This window comes from Phaseolus vulgaris, chromosome 11, assembly GCF_000499845.2.
Source record: "Phaseolus vulgaris cultivar G19833 chromosome 11, P. vulgaris v2.0, whole genome shotgun sequence".
Taxonomy (NCBI): Eukaryota; Viridiplantae; Streptophyta; class Magnoliopsida; order Fabales; family Fabaceae; genus Phaseolus; species Phaseolus vulgaris.
In genome coordinates, this window is record NC_023749.2 from 46,267,840 (window position 1) to 46,288,646 (window position 20,807).

The 20,807-nt window shown below is 30.2% G+C and overlaps 1 pseudogene; it reads right to left on the bottom strand.

The window, feature by feature from the left end:
* Positions 1-1,142: 1,142 nt before the first annotated feature.
* Positions 1,143-10,821, bottom strand: LOC137808758 (uncharacterized; annotated as a pseudogene).
* Positions 10,822-20,807: the final 9,986 nt, after the last annotated feature.

Consider the following 20,807-nt stretch of genomic DNA (forward strand, 5'->3'; position numbering starts at 1 on the left):
GAAAAAAAAATTAATACAAAATTAATTACTGAAATTGACATCATTGGTTAATCTTATCCTTAACTTTACAAATTTGGTTCCTAATGTTAGAATCTAAATTGGGCAAGATGAAATTGACTGATAATTGTTAAAAGGAAACATTAAATTAAAGTAACTGATAGTTTCTAAATTCAAGAATAAATTGACGGTAATTATTAAAGTCAACAACAATCTTTTCTTAAGGTTGAGGATTAATCGAACCAATGATGTCAATTTCATGAACAAAATTCCTGTTTTAGTTGTAAAGAAAATATTTTCAAAAAAATGACAAATATTAATTAGTAACTTACATTAACTTACATCCACAATTAATAACTATAATAATGTCAAGTAAAAAATAATCACAATTATTGCTCAACCTCCATTAAACCAATGATCTTTCCTTCTCAATCAAACTAATAATGCAAAAGTCGAAATTAAACCTAACGATAAAGAGAGTACAAAGTGAAACGTACTTAAATTTTAGAGTACCAAGAATTTTAAAAAATATCAGTATTACTTTCTAAATAAAATTTGAAAATTCTCTTAACACTAAAAGATGAGACTAGCCTCAAATTTTCATTTACTTTTATATTTTTTATCTACATATATCTTCAACAAATATTTTGAATTTTCTATAAATATAAATCTCTATCCAAGATGTAGCGTAATTAAAATTAATGTTGATATATTATAACTATGGGCTACATTATAACTTGATAGTAAAATAATTTTTTATTAATAAAATAATTGTTTTTGAAATAGAACTGTTTTAAAATGGTATCATTGTACATTATTATAATGCAGTTCCTTTTAAAATTTTATTCAAACGTCTCTTCTTTAACTGACTAAATAGATCGCTCATCGTAACGAAAGAATCTTTTGAAACTACTTAAATTTCAGTCCATAAATAGTAGTGACGAAGCTTCACATGCTTGCTGTAACACCTAACAGGAGAAAATGGTAGTAGACGAGGAATCTGAAACAGAAATAAGACCAAACACACGAAGTTTTCACATGGGCCTCCACGTTAGGTGTAGTTTATCTATTGTGTCATTTATCCAGTTCCTCTTCTCATATCAAAGACTCTCGAAAAGTGAAAGCTGAATCTAGGAAAAGCAAGATAAAAGAAGAGGGAAAACTTGGTTGCAATAATTTACGAGTTAGCTGTGTATAGATTAGCTTGCTATTGAGAACAGGTAAAAAGTTCGTTCTCTTTGAAACTACAAAACTTTGTACCTGTAATTTAGGTATCGAGGAAAATCTAACCTGCAATGCACACGGTCGATTGTTAATTAAAGTTATCCTTGTTTTGTGCAATATATTCAGGACTTACAATTCACACTACCATTCTGAGTGTTATTGGTCAAAAGCTATACAACTTATGCCGCACCATCTGAATAGTCACCCCTTCATTCTAACTATAAGAATCATTCTTTTCTCCTGATGTCATAAAAAAATTGAAATATATATTTAGAACTAGCCATATTTGCATTATATATTTATAAGTTTTATACGTAGCAAGTTGCTGGAATTAGCATGATCCCGAAGCTTATGACGCAAGAACAGAGTAGGCAAAAATTAAAATCATTAAGGACCAGATTGCACGACAAACTATACCTTTTTACAAAGTGTTAATAACACATTTCCTGCTGCACTTTCTTTGCAATACAAGACAAATTCATAGGAAAAAAATGTTAGCGAATTCACATTTTCTAAAATTTATTAAAAACTAAATAAATAAGAGAAAGATAATCGTTTTTTTTATAAGAAGTCGCACTTATAATTTTTTTTTTAATTTTAATAAGTTTTGGTTAATAATATAAAATTGTTCAAAAGAGTATATTAGAAAGCGTTTTTACATTTTACCAACTTTTATTACCACCAAAAGAAGCAAGTATAGTAGAATACTAAGATAAAGCAATTCACCTGACTAATGGTTTTCCTGATTCTCATGGCCCCTACTGTTACTGGGCTTGCCAACATTTGGTTGATTCATTGCCTGATTTACACACGGGAATAGACCTCAATTCATAAACGTTCATACTCTGTTCGATTAAACAATAAAAATATAAGCAACTTTGCTAACCATGATTTTTCTTTACAGTTCTTTGAGAGAGCTTTTCTTTCCAATTAAGAGGGAGTTATAAATAAAATCAGAACTCAATAACTGAGGTATAAGTTATAAGGAACATAAAACATAATTTTTTACACATAATCAGAGCATTATTGGAGCGATCTCTAAGATGGGCAGTACAAGATGGACTAAAGTAAAATGTTTGTCCCGGTGGCAGTTAATCTAATGGACCTCACGTGCAACAAATTACTTCACACGTCGTTTAAGAAAATCTAAATCTGAAAGAGTAGTAGAGGACAAAATACCTGAATTACTTGAAACTACATTGGGTGGGGACCAAGATATTGTTGATAAGGATCCGTGAAGTTTGGGAGACTGGTTTGGATCAGGACCAACTGCAACCATATGATTATCTGACTGATTTTCTGCTTATGACTGATTGCCATACACATACCCATTCCAACCCCCATTCCCATTGCTGGCATGTACTGCTGTATTCCAGGAAACATCATAGGTACCATGTCATATCCCATGGACATCATCTGCATAAGAAATGAAAGTATATAATCAGGGAAGGTGAATAACTTGATACACTGTATAGAATATGAACATTCTAATACTAGTGTACACTACAATAAATAATATTAAAGCTCTTAAGTTTCATTCCAAAGAAAACTTATTTTAAGAATGCAACAGCTTATTACGTTGTCTTTCCATCCTTAGATTTGACAAGTCCCTTTTACTCTTCCTCCTAAAATCTTTTTGAAGATCATAAGTTACGAAAGTTTATATTCTGATAAACTATCTGTATGTGAATTGCTCTGTAATATCCTAGCACTGGAAGATGGTGCATTCAAAGCAAAACATGTTGCATAAAAGTAATACATGAACTGAGTATAGATTAATCAGTCTGAGAAATTTTTTTCTCACACAAAATACAGTATACATGGAAATGAATTATAAAAAAAACTCTATCAACAAAAAAAATAAAATGAAGAGTCTACCTGCACTTGTAACTGCAATGACTTTAAGTACGAAATTGCTTCATCCAACATTGAAGCTTTGTCCGACTATGAATTCAAAATAGGGACCAAAATTAGAAAGAAATTATGAAGGATATAAAATCTAAATTCTGCCCATTCTTAAGAAGTTAGAATTTTAAAAGTTCGTCTACCTTATTACATCGAGGTATAAGTTATTGCAGAGCTCTCATCTTTTCATTAATCCGATCACCACGCCTCTGTGTGCAAATGCCAAGTGAAAGCTTTTATGTTCTGAGAAAGAAAAGCATATAAAAGATATGAGCTCGAATAAGAAATGAAAGTACAAACCCTCTCAGAGAGATTATGGACCTCCTTTGTAGATGTTGATCCTCGAACTTGTTTTTTTGCTTCCAAATCAAAATCAACATCTTTTTTTCCAGCAGGACAAAAGGAAATAAGAATATACACGATGCAAATAGTGATGACATGACAACGAAAGTTCCAATTTGTTGGTCTAATCCATAGAACCTTACCAAAGTGAAAATGACTAAAACACAACCTGATAAATAGCCACTTCCGGTGTACGTTTTCTTCAGATAAGTTGTTTTAGCGTTGTCATATATTAAAACCATAACCATAACAAGAAATTATCAAACCATTAAGATAGCAAACCGAAAAATCAACAAAAGGAAACTAAACCAATCCAATCCAATCAAAGAACACTGGATAAATCGAACTCAGAAAGAATGTGATGAAAGAAGTAGAAACGAGATGGCAAAAAAAAAACCTGAACAAGCTACCTTGCTGAAAAGCAAATGCCGCATATCTCTGCCCTCCTTCCATTACCTCCAACGCCACCACATGAAATAGGGTTGGTCAGATTGAAATGCAAAAAGGTGTAGAAGTGGAAGTCGTTTTCGGATAATGAACAAACCTTAACAAATCCTTCCGCAGAGGCGCCGATGGTGGCGATTTCGGATAATCAAGGGTTTCGTGACGCACAATGATGTCGCCAGTACAGCTTCGCGACTTTGCGATTAGGGCTTCGTGAAGTGGTTTGTGAGTAGAGCTTCGTTATTAAGGCTTCGTTAGGGTTTGAGTGTTTAGGCAGAGGCAGAGAGAGCTTTGAGTGTTTAGGCAGAGAGAGGGAAGAAACTTTCGTTTCCAGTACTCAAACTAGAAATGACATATTTTGAAAGATAATTGTGACAGTTAATGAAATGACGTATTATACTGAAATTTGTGACAGTTATTAATAACCGCCATATTAAAACCGCCACTATTTACACATTTTTTTGTAGTGTTTCTAGTAGTGAGGGTTCTACGAGGGGTGAGAGGATTTGTAGTAATGAGAGTGAGAAGTTGTAGGAGGATTATGTGAGAGGGTTCGAAAGAATTTGAAAGAGTGAAAGAGGGGTAAGTGTATATTTCCGAAGAGGTCAAAGAATAGAATGGGGAATTGTTTTTGGAAAGATGAATGGTATGGAGAGAACGAAACGCAAAACAATGTATATTTTGAAGGAGAATTGTTACAATTGTAAATGACAAAGTTTGAAAGATAATTCTGATAGTTATTAAGTTATCCTATTATACGGATAATTATGATGATTTTTAATAATCATCATATTAAAATTGTCACAACTTACATGTACGACCAATAAACCAATATATGTCACATGTACAACCAATATAGACCAATATATGCCACATGTTGAAATATTAGTTTCTAATGTGAAATCTTTTGCGTAATTTTATATCTAACAATTACTAAATCTATGTTGAAATTTGAAAATGAAAAAAAAGGGATAAAATATACTGAGATTATAAAATTTGATTACTTTCTCCATTGATTTAGAATTATTGGCATATCGTATTATTGATTAGTTTCTCCATTTACTAGGCTTCCACCGTTATATGATTAAATTAATTTTAGGGTATGAAAAGGTGTTGGATTATGTACTCATACCTTTACATTAGTCTTTTGGCTTTGCCATAGTGGGTTGTGTGTTGTTTTCTTTTGATTATTTTGTTTGTGTTTGTTTGAATCACAAGTATAGTTTGGAAAACAAGAAATTGAAGAAAAGGAACCTCGAGAAACTTCTAAGGTTTATAGCAATTTTTTTTTCTAAACATACCCTTGACCTAATCAGTTAAAAAAATAAATGTTATGTGTTAGGTTGAGATATTAATTTTTTTTCTTCTATATTCCTTATTTTTTTTGTTATTTTTATGTGTATGAGGATTATTGAGTGATAATCTTAGGAGAAGCTTGGGTGGATTTTTTAAATATCTATAATGATGTCTGATACTTGAACTTTTGACTTTCAAACACGTTCTTAGCATTGAGTTGATTATGTTCAATCTTTCATCATTAATGCTTAAAAATGTTAAATTGATTGCTTTATTTCTCATATTTAAATTTTTAATTATGATACATATTATATTGTAGTTTTCTGATCCAAGGAAACAGGAAGTGTGCCAACTATAGAACACATTTTGGACATCAAGAAGAGCATGTGATTATTGAAGAATATAATATAATGTCTATTGGGTTCAATAGTGTCAAAGTTCAAGAGGGGGGTGAATTGACCTTTTAAAACTTTCGCGCAGATTCAGATTTTATCACAGTACACAAAAAATAAATCGATTTATTTAACAATGAACATATTTATTTTTACACTGTTTATGTATTAAAATCGTTTATATCAGTTAAGTAGTTCTTGATGTTAAGCAGATTAATTCTCAAGCTACACACACATTGATTTTAGAGAGGAAACTATGAAAAGCAAAATCAGTGACCTTCAACTTCTAAAGCAAGTGATAAAAGTTCAATTACTAGCTTTACAATTAATTGGGTAACCTTCCACAATCAAACAGTTTCAATTATACTTAACAATTCATATACCTTTTTTAAAGGAACCAAACAAATTTTTCCAGAAACTAAGAACAGAATGAACAAGCCCAGAAAGAACAGATTTATTTGTAATTGAACAGATTCAATTTCTGACAGATTATCAGATAAAGCAATAACCGAGTGCAGGGATGAAGAGAAATTGAACACACAACAATTATACTGGTTCACTCAAATGAGCTACATCCAGTGTCTCACCTAATCCAAGGTGAAATCCACTAAATAAACGTATCAAACACACTTACACAGCCACTGTTCTTGAACCCTACAAGAAACTTGACACACTAGTTGAAAAACACTATTCCAGCACACACACTCTTCAAGAAACACTATCAATAAGAGTTCACAACCACACTTTACAAGAAATTGAAGTATGAAACGAATACACCTGATAGAGAATGTAGAAATTTGCCTTAGACCAGTAGAACAGATTGCTCACACAGTGACAACACCTCTAACCAAGTCTTAGAAGCAACCAAGAACAAGCACACTTTGTGATTTGGAAAATCTTTCAAGAACACGTGCTAATCCTCTGAAAATCCTTATTTCTCTGTTGTAAACTTGTTTTCTCAATTGTATAATCAACTCTTAAACGCAGGAACAAACTCTCTTTTTATAGAAAAATATTTTATAACAGATTTTCAAAAAAACAGTTCAAGTTGTTATAAAAAGAACAGATTGAAAATAAATGAACAGATTTATTTTCAAAGGCGGTTAGAAAATCTGTTATGTGAAGGAGACTTAGTCAAACACCCTGGTGCAAGGATAAAACGTAAAAAAACCTTTTAAGGTAAACATGGCACCAGACTAAAAAGAATCTATTTATTTACAGATGAACAAATTCATTTTCAAAACGATAACAGAAACTTCTTAACAAGTGAAACACATTCGTTTTGATGGAATGAAGACTTAGTCAAAATACATGATGCACAAAACATGATTTTTAAAAATATTTAATCAAGGCATCAACTTAAGAAAAGAATCTATTCATTTAGAAAAGAACAAATTCATTTTTTATGCATAAGGATATTTTTGCAAAACATGTGAAAAACAGTTTCATAAAACTTGTGCTTGCTCTTATCACATGGTCAGGGGCTAAGAGGTGAGTTACCTAGCAAAAAACCTACTCTAAACAACCTCTAAACTATACCTAAGACATTCTTAAAGCAAATGTAAATACTAATGAAATTTACACAAATGGCTTCATCAAACACATGTCTTGAAGGGGCAACAACCATCTTCAACAATGTCAAAATGATTTGTCTTATTTTGTGCTTTGTGAACAATATGTTAGGTTTTTATTTGTATTACTTCATAGCAACATTAGTCTTTTACTACTTCATCCTAGTTTTTTAACTCATATATCGCGTTTGATTTTGAATTTCAATGTGTCCACTTGATATATTTTAGTATAAATTTTGAATTTAGTTATATATTTATAACTTGTCAATTGATTAATGTTATATCCATTTATTTATTGAAAAAGTATTTTAACAAACAAAGATAAATAAATACAATAGATGTAAACAATCATGGTTGAAAAAGTACATGCTTAAATGATAAATGAGTAAAAAAAATGTTCACAGTGTTGACTTTATGAGAGTATAAGTTCAAGAGGGAAGTATATTGTACTTAGACTAATTTTCGCAACAATACTTTTTAAGCAATCCTAGGAGTAAAATAGTTGATTGTTTTATGAAACAACAAATTGTAATTTTCTGAGCAAAAGGTGATATCAGAAAAACACCTGATTATAGTGAGATTCAACAAATTATATTTCTGACTCCAGTTTTTCTAATCACGTAGTAGATTCACTTATATAGAACAAACTAAATTTCAGATACCAAAATAGAATATTTTAACAAATTCGAATACTTGATAACAACTCAAATTTTGATTTTTAATATGTCATGAAAGATTCTAATCTTGAAACTTTTTAGTTACTTAGTTCCTTAAGCAAAGATAACAATTTTAGATTTTATATATCTTGAAACTAGAGAGACATATATTGCAGAAGAACAATTTGTTAATCTTTGATACAACAAATTTAAGTTTTATTCTAGTTTTACAAAATTTTCATAATCTTAAACAATGAATAGGAAAGCATTAAACCACTCAAAGATTTATACTGGTTCACTCAAAACTTAGCTAAATCCAGTTTCATCTCATACTAAGATGGATTTCACTAAATCAAAAGTATCTTTTACAAAAGATTTATCAAGATCAGCTCCTGAACCTTACAAGAACTATAAGCACACACTGGAAAACACTTTTCCAACAAAGCTTATGCTTCAAGAAACTCTGTCTTAGAAGCAACCAATACAACTTTACAAAATAAAAGAAGTATGAAACGAATACACCTTATTTGTAGACTTAGAAGACACAACCCAGGGACCTCCAAACAGCAACAACTTTATGAATCCCTTGATCACAAGCTCATAATGAAAATGAAAGCACAAAGAACTCACAAAGTTTCAAAGCACTTTCCAAAAATCAAATTCTCTCAAAGAACTTCTCAAGCTTTTGAAAACAGTGAGAATATATGAATTGAAGAGATGATTAGATCAGAAAACCTGTTTCCCTTTTATAAAATAAAAAACATAACAGATTCGAAAAATAGTTTTAAATCTGGTAATAAAACAACAAACTAAAAGTTAAAATAACATGTTGATTTCTCAAAATCACTAGCGCAGAAATGTTAATCAAGTGCGATTATTTTACATATATAAATGCGGCTATAGAGCTGCATTTGATCAACACGCATTTGTAAATCAGAGAGATAGAAATGCGGTTGTACAACTGCATTTGTAAATACTATTTATAAGTGCGACTATTTATATTCTTCTGAATGAGGGGGAGGGTTTAGGGGTTTAGGATTTACAAATGCGGCTTTGGTAATAGCCACATTTGTAAATCATGTTTTTGATTTACAAATGCAGCTTTGGTAAATAACCGCACTTGTAAATAGTGGTTTTTTTTAGTGCAATCTGTTTTGTCCCAAAACCATATAAATTAACCTGCATATTGATCAAAATGTACCCAGCTAGACAAATACATAATTATAGAGATAAATTCAGAGAATCAAAATGTACATTACAAACAAGTAATCAAATTACATATAAAACCTACACTATTGATCAACTATCCTAGAGTTATAAAAATTTATGAAATATGTGGACCAAGAATGTCTCACATATGACATGGCTTCCGAATTCATTGGTATTTCTTCCGTGAATAACTGCATTGCAAAATATAGTTGACATAAATTAGTTTTTAGATACATATATGTTCAAGAATTATAAAAATGATTTAACATATCATGTTACCTCTTTCCAACCAGTTTTAACACCTAGTCTTATAATGGTAATCATCCATTGCATAATGTAATAGCCCCACTCATAGCTTCCTGGTTGTTTATTATACTATAATTCAATAAAAAGTAAAAGTTAGTATATTGATAAACAATGATAAGAGAAAGAAAAAAAATTACAAACCTTTATTCTTATCTAGTTCAAATTATTTGAACTGGATCGACCTTTTAGGATGTTATATCCACGCCATGAACTGGTTAATACAAAAAACCTCGTTAGTAGATGGTTAATTAGTAACATACAAAGTTAAGTTTATACTGTACTTACGTATCAATGATATCCTTAAATTTTGCGGGTATCTTCTTGTGTAAGGAACATAACCACACAACAGTCTTATCAACCATTGATAAGACAAGTAACTGCCAATGATGCTTATATCATCCATGAAAAGAGTTAGTAAATATTTAAAACATGAAATAGTAATAATTGATGACATATAATTAAACTTACTCATTAATATAAGAGCATAAATAAATTTCTTTTCCCTCATTTTCCAGGGTGTTAGTGATGTATGCTTGAGTCTCATATGATCTTGGTCCAACGGGATTAGTATATGCATGATCTAAGAATCCATACACATTTTCCTTCCCCTTAGTGAGATAGACTCCATGCAAAAACCTACAAGTTATTAGTTAAAGCATAATCAATAATAATTTAACATAAAGTAAATTGAATAATAGGTAAAGATACTTACATCATAAAAAATTGAATTATATTTATATTGATCTCCTGATTCTCAGATACAAATTCTAATAAATATGTGTTGTACATCATCAGTGGCAGTTCAATGTTTATTTGAAAAAACGTATCATCCCACGGAACTCCAAAAGGTTCATTACCAATCTGACTAGCAATGAGACCTAAGGAAGCTATAGGATTGTCAACTGGAACCTCACGCTTCTTCTCCAGACTTGGTTTCCGAAAAGGTTTCTACAAGATAAAGAACATTTGTATTAAATTATATGTAATATATAAATATAAATAAAAATCAATATAATGAAATGAAATTATTACATGAGGTTGGGGCATAAATCGAATGAGGTCTCTGGGTCAGGCAACGAATGTCTGAAATGCATCAACCACAGTGGTTACCTCATCTGAAGGTAGTGGAACACGAGCATCAGGTACTCGTACTTTTTCAACTGTTACCTTCACCACATTAGGGGAGAGAGGAACATTATGTAAGGTGGTGGCCTCTTCATAGACTTTTCCAAGGGCCACCACCCGAGGAAGTTTGTCGCCCGCTACCAGTAGCTCACAATCCTTCATCTGTCCAATGATATCATCCCTTGATGTTGTAGGAGCCGCACAACTCCCCTTTGTGCTCTTGGGAGTGGGACTAACAAGGGGTTGAATCGGATCAACACAAATTTGTTGCGATAGAAACTCTTGTCGCATTCGATCATTCTCCTTTCTCATCTTTAGCCACATCAAATAAGTCTTCTTTCTCATATCCTCCATTAATTCTTCTCGTATCTTAGTCTTCATTTGAGTTTCGCTCTCTTTGGAGGAGGAGGATCACTGTCGTTCTGAAACTCCAAAATATAGTTTAATTCCAACCCCTTGTCCAGCTGCACGAACACGACCACAGTGCTCAGGTCATCCAATTACTTCAACCAGGATATTGTGACGACCTTCAGCAACAAATTTACCATCGGATTCCAAGGAATCCTACAAGAGACAAAAATCATATCAATTTTTAATAAAATTAATGCTTTAAAATAAATGAAAATAACAAAAATAGCTTACAATTTTTTTGATGATAACCCCGGATTGCTCAGAACTTGGTGCACCTGACTTTTTAATTCGGGTCCTCTTCCATTTTACATGGCGAAAAAGGTGGTGATGGAGGAGAAGTGACCCCTGTTTCCACATTCTCAGACGACGTCCCCTGTTTAGATTGCTCCTTTTCCACCATCAGTGCTTGCTCAAGTTTTCGATACCCCGAACGAGACATTGCGTGCGGGGTAACATTCTTCAAAGCTATCTCTTGAGCTTTCTTCCAACGATCCTGTCATAATTGAAATAAACAAAGTGAAGTAAATAAGATAAACTTATTAATGTTATATAAATAAAAAAAGTTAAGTTACTTCACTTACCATCCAAGCCTCATTTTGACGGCTTTCTTTAAAAAGACGTCATGTCTCTTCATTAATATGTTTGTACTTTAAACATGGATTTTCGTCTTTAAGGTCGCCAAAAACGTATCTCGAAGTCAGTCTTGACTTAAAGGTACGAAATTTAAGTTTGATATTGAATATAATCTTTGGTCAAAGCGGTTCCACATCAGGAATTTCAAAGTTTTCCTGGAAAATAACATCACCAAATTAAAATTAATCAATGAATATTAAAAAGCATTATATCAAAATGTAAAGCTTACTAGAACATCCTCCCAGATCATGTTCCGGTCGACCTCTGACACCTCATCCCATGAATTAATAAAAATGGAGAGCCTCTCACGAGAAACAACTCCAAGATAGCTCATAAACTCATCTGCTTTAGGACCAAAAGCCACTCCAGTGTTCACGTCAATGTCAACACGTGTCTTCTCACCAGCAGCACGTCTCAATGTGAGATGCTTCAATCTAGTAGGTCCTCTGCTGCCTCGTCCGGATCGAGGTTTGAGTGGGTTCTAATCGTCATCCATGTCTCTGTTAAAAAAATTAGGTAACAAACATTAGTTAATCTGCATCGAATTAAAATCATATTAAAATAATACATAAAATTCTAAATGCTCATTTACGGGTTGAATGTTCATATGTAAATTCCGTCACTGTTGTATTTACGGGTTGCATGTACATCATCAAGTACATCGTCATCTTTATTAATTATCATTGATGTGAATGAACGGGGGTCAACATTTTCAATATCATCTATAGTCTCCCCTTGTTTTTTCCCGTGTAAAACGACATACCAGTGTTCTGGCGTAGGATCTTTCACGTAGAAAACTTGAGATGCTTGTTGAACCATTATAAATGGCTCATCTCGATACCCTATCTTTCGAAAGTCCACTAGTGTGAATCCTGATTCATCAATTTTAACCCCACTTTTATTGTCAACCCATTTACACTTGAAAACTGGAATGGAAAACTTAGTGTAGTCAACCTCCCATATCTCTTCTATAAACCCATAGTATGCCATTGATCCAAGTACTGGATTTGTATCTTTCGAAGTCGAAAACTGCATTGACTCGGCTTCAAGAGTAACACCAGAATTTTGAATTGTACTCTTTTCATCCATGGACTTCATGTAAAATATACAATTATTCACTTCGTACGTTGTACATGAGATGACACCAAACTTCAATCCAGCAGCCAACCAGGTCAAGGTCTCTGATGTTGTTGAATCCTTGAACACCTCGTCTTTAAACCAAGGCATGAAAGTTCTATTATGTTCCATCAAGACCCATTTCTCTGCTTGTCGTGGGTTATTTACCTTCACAATGGCTTTATGAGCTTTTATGTAAGGTATACCTTCATCTGTGTTATTCAATATGTACAAATGTGCTTGCAAGACTTCTGATCGAGATTTTCTTACAATACTCACACCACGTAAACATTTACTTATAGAACACCTATGGTGCCATGAATTAGTTGGAAGACCTATTGGATTTGCTTTTGTCATGTACTCTAAACAAAATTCAATACTTTCTTCAGCTATGTACCTTTCAATCATTGAAGCCTCTGGACGATAATGATTTTTCACGTAACCTTTCAAAATTTTCATATACCGCTCAACATGATACATCCATCTTAAGTACACTGGTCCACAAAATCTAACCTCTCTTACTAGATGCACCACTAGATGAACCATGATTTCAAAAAAAGATGGAGGAAAAAACATCTCCAATTCACACAAGATAACAACAATTTCATTTTGAAGTTCATGTAGTTTTGATGGATCAATGACTTTACAACAGATGGAAGAGAAGAATGAGCACAAATGGGTTATGGTATGTCTAACATTTTTTTGTAAGATCCCATGGATAGCTACAGGCAACAACTGTTGCATCAAGATGTGGCAATCATGAGACTTCAACCCAATTAACTTCAAATCTTGCATTGACACTAGGCTCTTCACATTTGAGGAATGTCCTTGCGACACTTTCACACCTTTTAGACATTGACAAAAACTAATTTTTTCATCTTTTGACATTGTGTAACAGGCTGGGGGCAAATATGTACGCTTACCCATTTCTATGGGTGTCAACTCGCCACGTATGTTCATCTCAATCAAATCTAAACGAGCATTTAGACCATCCTTCATCTTCTCGTTAATGTTAAGAAGTGTACCAATTAAGCTATCACACACATTCTTCTCAACATGCATTACATCTATACAATGTCCGACTTCTAACCTCGACTAGTACGGAAGATCAAAGAAGATTGATTTCTTCTTCCAAATGTTTGTCACAGATGACTTTTTTTTTACTTACCGAAGGTGTGGTCTATGTTATTTACCTTTTCGTAAACCTCAACACCGGTTAATGGAGTTGGTGGACCACTAGCCTCTTGGTGTCCATTAAAGGCTTTTTTCAACCTCCGGTAAGGATGATGACTTCTAAGAAACCTCCGATGTCGAAGATATACCGTTTTCCTTCCATGTTTCAATTGTTGAGAAGGAGTGTCTTCTTCGCATATTGGACATGCTTTATGACCCTTAACACTATAACCTGATAAGTTACCATATGTCGGAAAGTCATTGATGGTGCAAAATAACATGGCATGAAGCTTGAAAGTTTCATTAGCAAATCCGTCAAATACTTCAACACCCTGGTCCCACATTAACTTCAAATCTTCAATTAGAGGATTTAGATATACATCAATATCATTCCCTGGCCGTTTCGGATCGGATATCATCATAGACAACATCATGAATTTTCGTTTCATGCAAACAAACACTTCATCCTTAGAATGATGGGAAGATACCACATAACCTTCATTGGGGCTCCATGCTTTTCTATATCTTCAATAGTATCATCATCTTTTTGTTTCAACTTATAACGTGATAACCCACACCTCGGACAACTTTTCAACAATTCAAAATCTTTCCGGTATAATATACAATCATTAGGACATGCATGTATCTTTTTATACTCCATACGCATTAGACAAAGAATCTTTTTGGCCTCATAATTACGATTAGGTAGAGTATTTCCCTCTGGAAGCATATCCTTCAACAACTGAAGCAATTCCGTGAAGCTTTTATCAGTCCATCCATTTATTGCCTTCAAATTCATCAATCTTAACACCGCCGACAACCATGTGAAGTTAGTTGATCCAGGATACAATGGAGTCTCTGCATCGCTTGACATACTTCCATATCTATGCGCTTTTGCAAAAGACTCAACTCCTACATCACGAATCATGTCTTCCAATCGATCATCATCTACATCATCGTGTACTACTTCATCCATGGTGGACCCCACGTATTCTTCAATTACGGAAACACGTGGTAAATTTAATAATTCACCATGCCATGTCCAAGTTGTATAAGATCGAAGAAACTCATCACATAGAAGGTGCTCCCTCATTATATTAACATCCAGTATCCTTCCATTCAAACAATTAACACACGAACACCTGATCTTTGCTCCATCATGACCACTATTAATCGTGTTATGTTGTGCAAATTGTATAAATTCTTTTACTCCTCTTTCGTACTCCTCACTTATACGAACAAAATTCATCCAATTTCTATCCATTATATATTTTGGAATGGTTAGAATTTTTATATCAGTGTTCTATCTCACGCGTTTGCCGAGGGTCGAACACCCACGGACTCAATACCAAAACATATTATTGCTAAATATAACATATAAAGTAACAACTAACTACTAAATAATATAAATTTTAATATGAATTACATAATACATAAAAAAGAACAAATTCAAAATATAGTAAGTACTAATACTAAATAATATAAATTTTGAAAAATACAAATTATAATACATAATAAACATACAAATTCAAAATATAATAAATACTAAATAATATAAAATTTAAAATATACAATAAATTATAATACATAAAAAAATCAAAAAAATGCAAAAAAAAATAAAAATTTAAAATTTAAAACAGCATACATCAACCTTGTGCATGAACCAAAGTTGGTGGTGAAGAGTGGTAGGGGAGCAAGAGCAACATCGGCAGCAACGGCAGCAGTGGTAACGAAAGCGGTGGCGGAGCAGCAACGGAGAGCCAATGGAACAGTGTACCTTCGACCAACAATGCAAGGAAACAAAAGCCATTAAAAACGAAAGTCAGTGTGAAGATTGAAAGCAATCAATATATGTACCTTCGACCAACAATGCAATGAACAACGCATACGAGAGGCAAACAAAAAGGATGAACAACACAAATGAAAGGAAGAACAGAAAGAAACTACGAAAGTGTTGAGGCACGTAAAAAAAATTAGGGTAAAAAGCATTTACAAATGCGGCTAAACGTAAAAACCGCATTTGTAAATCAAACGCTTTGATTTACAAATGCGGTTATACAAACAACCGCATTTGTAAATCAAATTAATTTCAAAAATGTCACCGCGTTTTTTATGAATGCGTTTAAGCGCAAAGCCACATTAAATAAATAGCGCTCTTTTCTTCATTTTGCACTAGTGAATACACGAAGTGGAATCAAAACAGATTTTTGTGAAGTTGAAAACTGAATTTGGAAACAAAACAAATTTTGGAAACGAAACAGAATTTGGAAACAAAACAGAATTTCAAACAACTTATATCAGAAAGTTTTCAATCGGTTGTTTCTTCAAATAATAGATCGAAAAAGCAACAAAGTATGTAAGTCAGGAACTTTTAACATGTTAAAAAAACTTTTAACAAATTGAAAAACCTGTAAATAGTTAAAAATTCAGTTTAACTCCTTTTTAAAAGATTTTGTGCTTTGACTCGTCATCATAGGCTTTGGAATAAGAGATAGATCAAGACACCAAACACTAGTCTAATCTACCTTAGCTACCTAGACACTTTATGAGGCACCAAGTCTTCTCTTCAAGGCTTATGGCGGCATCCACTTTTCTTCAAGGCCTATTGTTTCATCAAACATATATAGTTGGGTAGCTTTGGGATATCCAACACATAATTCCGAAATCAATGATATTTTATGGAGATTCTAAAATATATGGTATTTCACGGAGGTTCTAAAACTTATGATATTTTACTGGGGTTCTAAAACTTATGGTATTTTAAGAAGATTTTGAACCTATGATAGTTTATAGAGGTTCAAAAACCTATAGTATTTTAAAACCAATAATATTTTATAAAGATTCTTAAACTCATGATATTTAATGGGAGTTTGATTTCTGGGATTTAAAAAAAAAAAAGGAAGACATTCTACATGGATTTAGGTGAAAAAATTGCAATCCTAGATGAATGAGGTAAGTAATATAAAAATAAACCTGTTAAAATATTTTTTTTTCTTATGAGTGTTGCCCAATATAAATAATTTTTTATAATTTCTGTTTCTTAATTGTACGTCCTTCAGAACACGCATAGTTATAACATATAAAATTGTACTATTTGAATAAATGTGTTCAAATATAAAAATAATATTATCTCTAAATTTTGTAACTATAAATATGTGGATGTATTGTTATATTTTTAATATACTACATTAATTTGTATATAATTCAAAGTTATTTTTATAAATATAGATTAAAAAAATAGACAAAAAAAAAGGTATAAGGGTGAACAAAAATTTTTAAACACCATCGTTGAAATAATTTTTTTTTCTTGAAATACTTATTTGAAAATACCTTTTAAAGCATTTTCGTTCAACATAATTATTATATGTACATTTATACACTATATTAATAAAATAAATGATAGGAAAATAATATAAAAATAAGATCAAATTAACATAAGATAACAATTCTACCAATTTTACGGAATAAACTATAACATCCTTCTTTTAACATTTAAATACACCATCCTTTTGTTTAACATTTAAAGTACACCTAAAAACCAATCAAATATTTTTTAAGTCTTATATTTATGTTTTAAAAGAACAGTAACATCTATAGATAATTAGTTTGAATTTAAAAAAAAAAATCAAATTAATGAAAGATGTTAATTATTTTCTTAGCACCAAACAACAACAGAAAAAAACATGTTTTAACTATTCATGAGTTGTTGTTTCTTAATTGTACGTGGTTGAACTTCAGAAACGCACATGATATGCATAAAATAGTACTATTTGAATAAATGTTTTAAGTATATAAATAGTATTATATTTAAATTTGTAATTATAAATATTTTGGTATAAATGCTCATCGATAAAACGTGTACCTCTCGAACAAGGATTACAGAGCTTGAACCAGCAGGAAAGGCTTGCCGACACATTAATTGTAATAAAGGGTGTGGTTGAGAACAAGGACACTCATTGAAGAAAGATAAATTTTTTTACAATGCAGTAAAAAACATGCTTTTATAATAATATTTTTAATTAAAAAATATATATTAATCTATTGAAGTATTAAATGTATTCTATAATAATATTTTGCATCAACAATTAGTTTAAATATTATAAATATTATGGTGTTTTAATTGTCATTCTAATATTTTTAATTTATAAAAAATCAAACTAACTAAAACTCATCTCTATAAATTCCTGTGTAAATTAAAACTAATAAGTTCAAAATTCAATAATAAACATAGAAATAGGATCCGAGTACTTAACAGATATTAGTTTACTTCTTTGGTTATCCGAATCGGAATGTCGTCTTTGGTGATTCGAAGAAGATATTCAAATAAGATATTAGACAAAAGACAACTTCATTCAATTATTTTTCATTAACGAAATCTTTCGTTTATATTGTGTTTGTATATATGGATATATTGTTCTCGAAGACAAATCTACAAAATATTATGTGTTTAGACTGAGAGGCTGATGCAAATATAAAAGAAAGAAAAGCGATAAGGAAATATTAAAAATAAATGTAAGATGAAAATAATGTAAATTTAGTTATTTTCTAATTTTATCCAAAAAAAAAATTGTACATGCTCCAAAAAGTATTAAGTATATTTATAATAAAAATAAAAATATTATATATATATATATTAATAATAAAATAAAAAATATTATATACATTAATAAAATAACAGAAAAAACAATTAATTATATAATAATCGATTATACATTACATATAATCAATTATATGTTATTAGTTTAAAATATATAAATAATTATTTTATATAAATAATATGATTGATGTATTTACTAAACATAATACAATAGCTAAATTTAATAATTAAAATATAAATTTATTAAATGTCTAATTTTTCAAACTTTAATTATCAACGTTACAAGTAAATATGAATTTTGTAAGAGTTTGATTGAGCAAAATTCACATTGTAGATTCTATATTATTTATTGAAACTCCTTTGCATGTTGCTGCACCTGCAAAGCATGTTGAATTTGCTCTAGAACACGACCTGTTATTTAGATGGTTCTAGACAAATAAAGTTGCAAACTATTCTGAACCAGAGAGACGTGGATAACAGCACCATTTTACACGTTGCAGTAAAAGAAAATGACACAATAGTACATCTCTATCTCTCTATGAAATTTAGTATTGTGAGTATAAAGAAAAAGTAACAACTTAAAAAGTCACGAGATAAGAGATAGATGAAGAGAGTTAAGTATAATTGTATAAACAATCTTCCAGTGATTCAATCTTTTATAAACTACGGAAGTCATTCTCTTTTTTAAGAAAATTAACTACTATATTATACTTAAACAAGAAAACTTACTTATATTACTTAAACATTATATCAATTAAAAATTATTTAATAATAATTGTCTGAATTAGAAAAACTAAAAAAAAAGTTTGGTAGATGAAGTTTAAGTGTTTTAAATTTCTCGTTTGAAAAGACCTACTAGCATTTGTTGAAAACTTAAAAGGTTTTATAATTAGATTGCAGTCAATTCATTGGAAGCTTGTTGTGAACAATATTTTATGTATTATGGAGGAGAGGACAGATATAAATGCTGCAAATTTGATGGGTCAAAGGACATTTGATATAATAAACAATTAAGAAATTAAAAAAAAATGGTGAATACTAAAAGAGTTAATGCTTTGTTTGTATTAAAGAGTGGAAATGAGGGAGTGGATTTGAGATGATTTGAAGAGAAAGTGTAAAAAAAGTTAGAGTGTTTGGATTAATGTAAATAGAGTGCAAAGTGTAAAGAAAGTTTATGAAAGTTTGTGAGTGATGTGATTGGTGTGATTGAAATTGTATTTTTTTTAATTGATAAAAATGTAACTTTACATATTTGCCCTTACATTTAAAAATTATTCAAAAATTAATTTTATTTATTTATTTATAAATTATAATTATTTTTAATTAAAATATTATTTAAATATTTATAATTATAAATATTTGATAAAAAAATATTTTTTATATTAAATAACATTATAATTTTTATCTTTACTTTTTTTTAATTAATATAATTATTATATAAATTTATTTTTTAATTATTAAAAAAAATATTTATTTTTACTATTATTTATATTTATAACTTATTATATATAATATGATTAATTATTATTTTTTTTAAATGTTTATATTTTTATATTTAAATTATAATTATATTTTAAATAAAAAATAATAATTTAAGTTTAAAGTAAAAGGGGTACAAAAGTAAATTATAATTAATTAATTAAAAATATATGTATATATACCACTTTCTTCGCAAAGTTGCAAAGAAAGTTTTGCATGAAAAACTTTTTTGGATTTGTGTGCTTTTTTGTTGTTATTAGGTGGCTTTCAGCTCTTTTCATTGTGAATAGTGTTTGAACGTCTTTCTCTGCACAAATACAAACCGAGCCTAATGTTTTGTTTGGATTAAAGAGTGGAAATGAGGGAGTGGATTTGAGATGATTTGAAGAGAAAGTGTAAAGAAAGTTAGGGTGTTTGGATTAAGGTAAATAGAGTGAAAAGTGTGAAGAAAGTTTATGAAAGTTTGTGAGTGATGTGATTGGTGTGATTGAAATTGTATTTTTTTTAATTGATAAAAATGTAACTTTACATATTTGCCCTTACATTTAAAAATTATTCAAAAATTAATTTTATTTATTTATTTATAAATTATAATTATTTTTAATTAAAATATTATTTAAATATTTATAATTATAAATATTTGATAAAAAAATATTTTTTATATTAAATAACATTATAATTTTTATCTTTACTTTTTTTTAATTAATATAATTATTATATAAATTTATTTTTTAATTATTAAAAAAATATATTTATTTTTACTATTATTTATATTTATAACTTATTATATATAATATGATTAATTATTATTTTTTTTAAATGTTTATATTTTTATATTTAAATTATAATTATATTTTAAATAAAAAATAATAATTTAAGTTTAAAGTAAAAGGGGTAAAAAAAGTAAATTAGAATTAATTAATTAAAAATA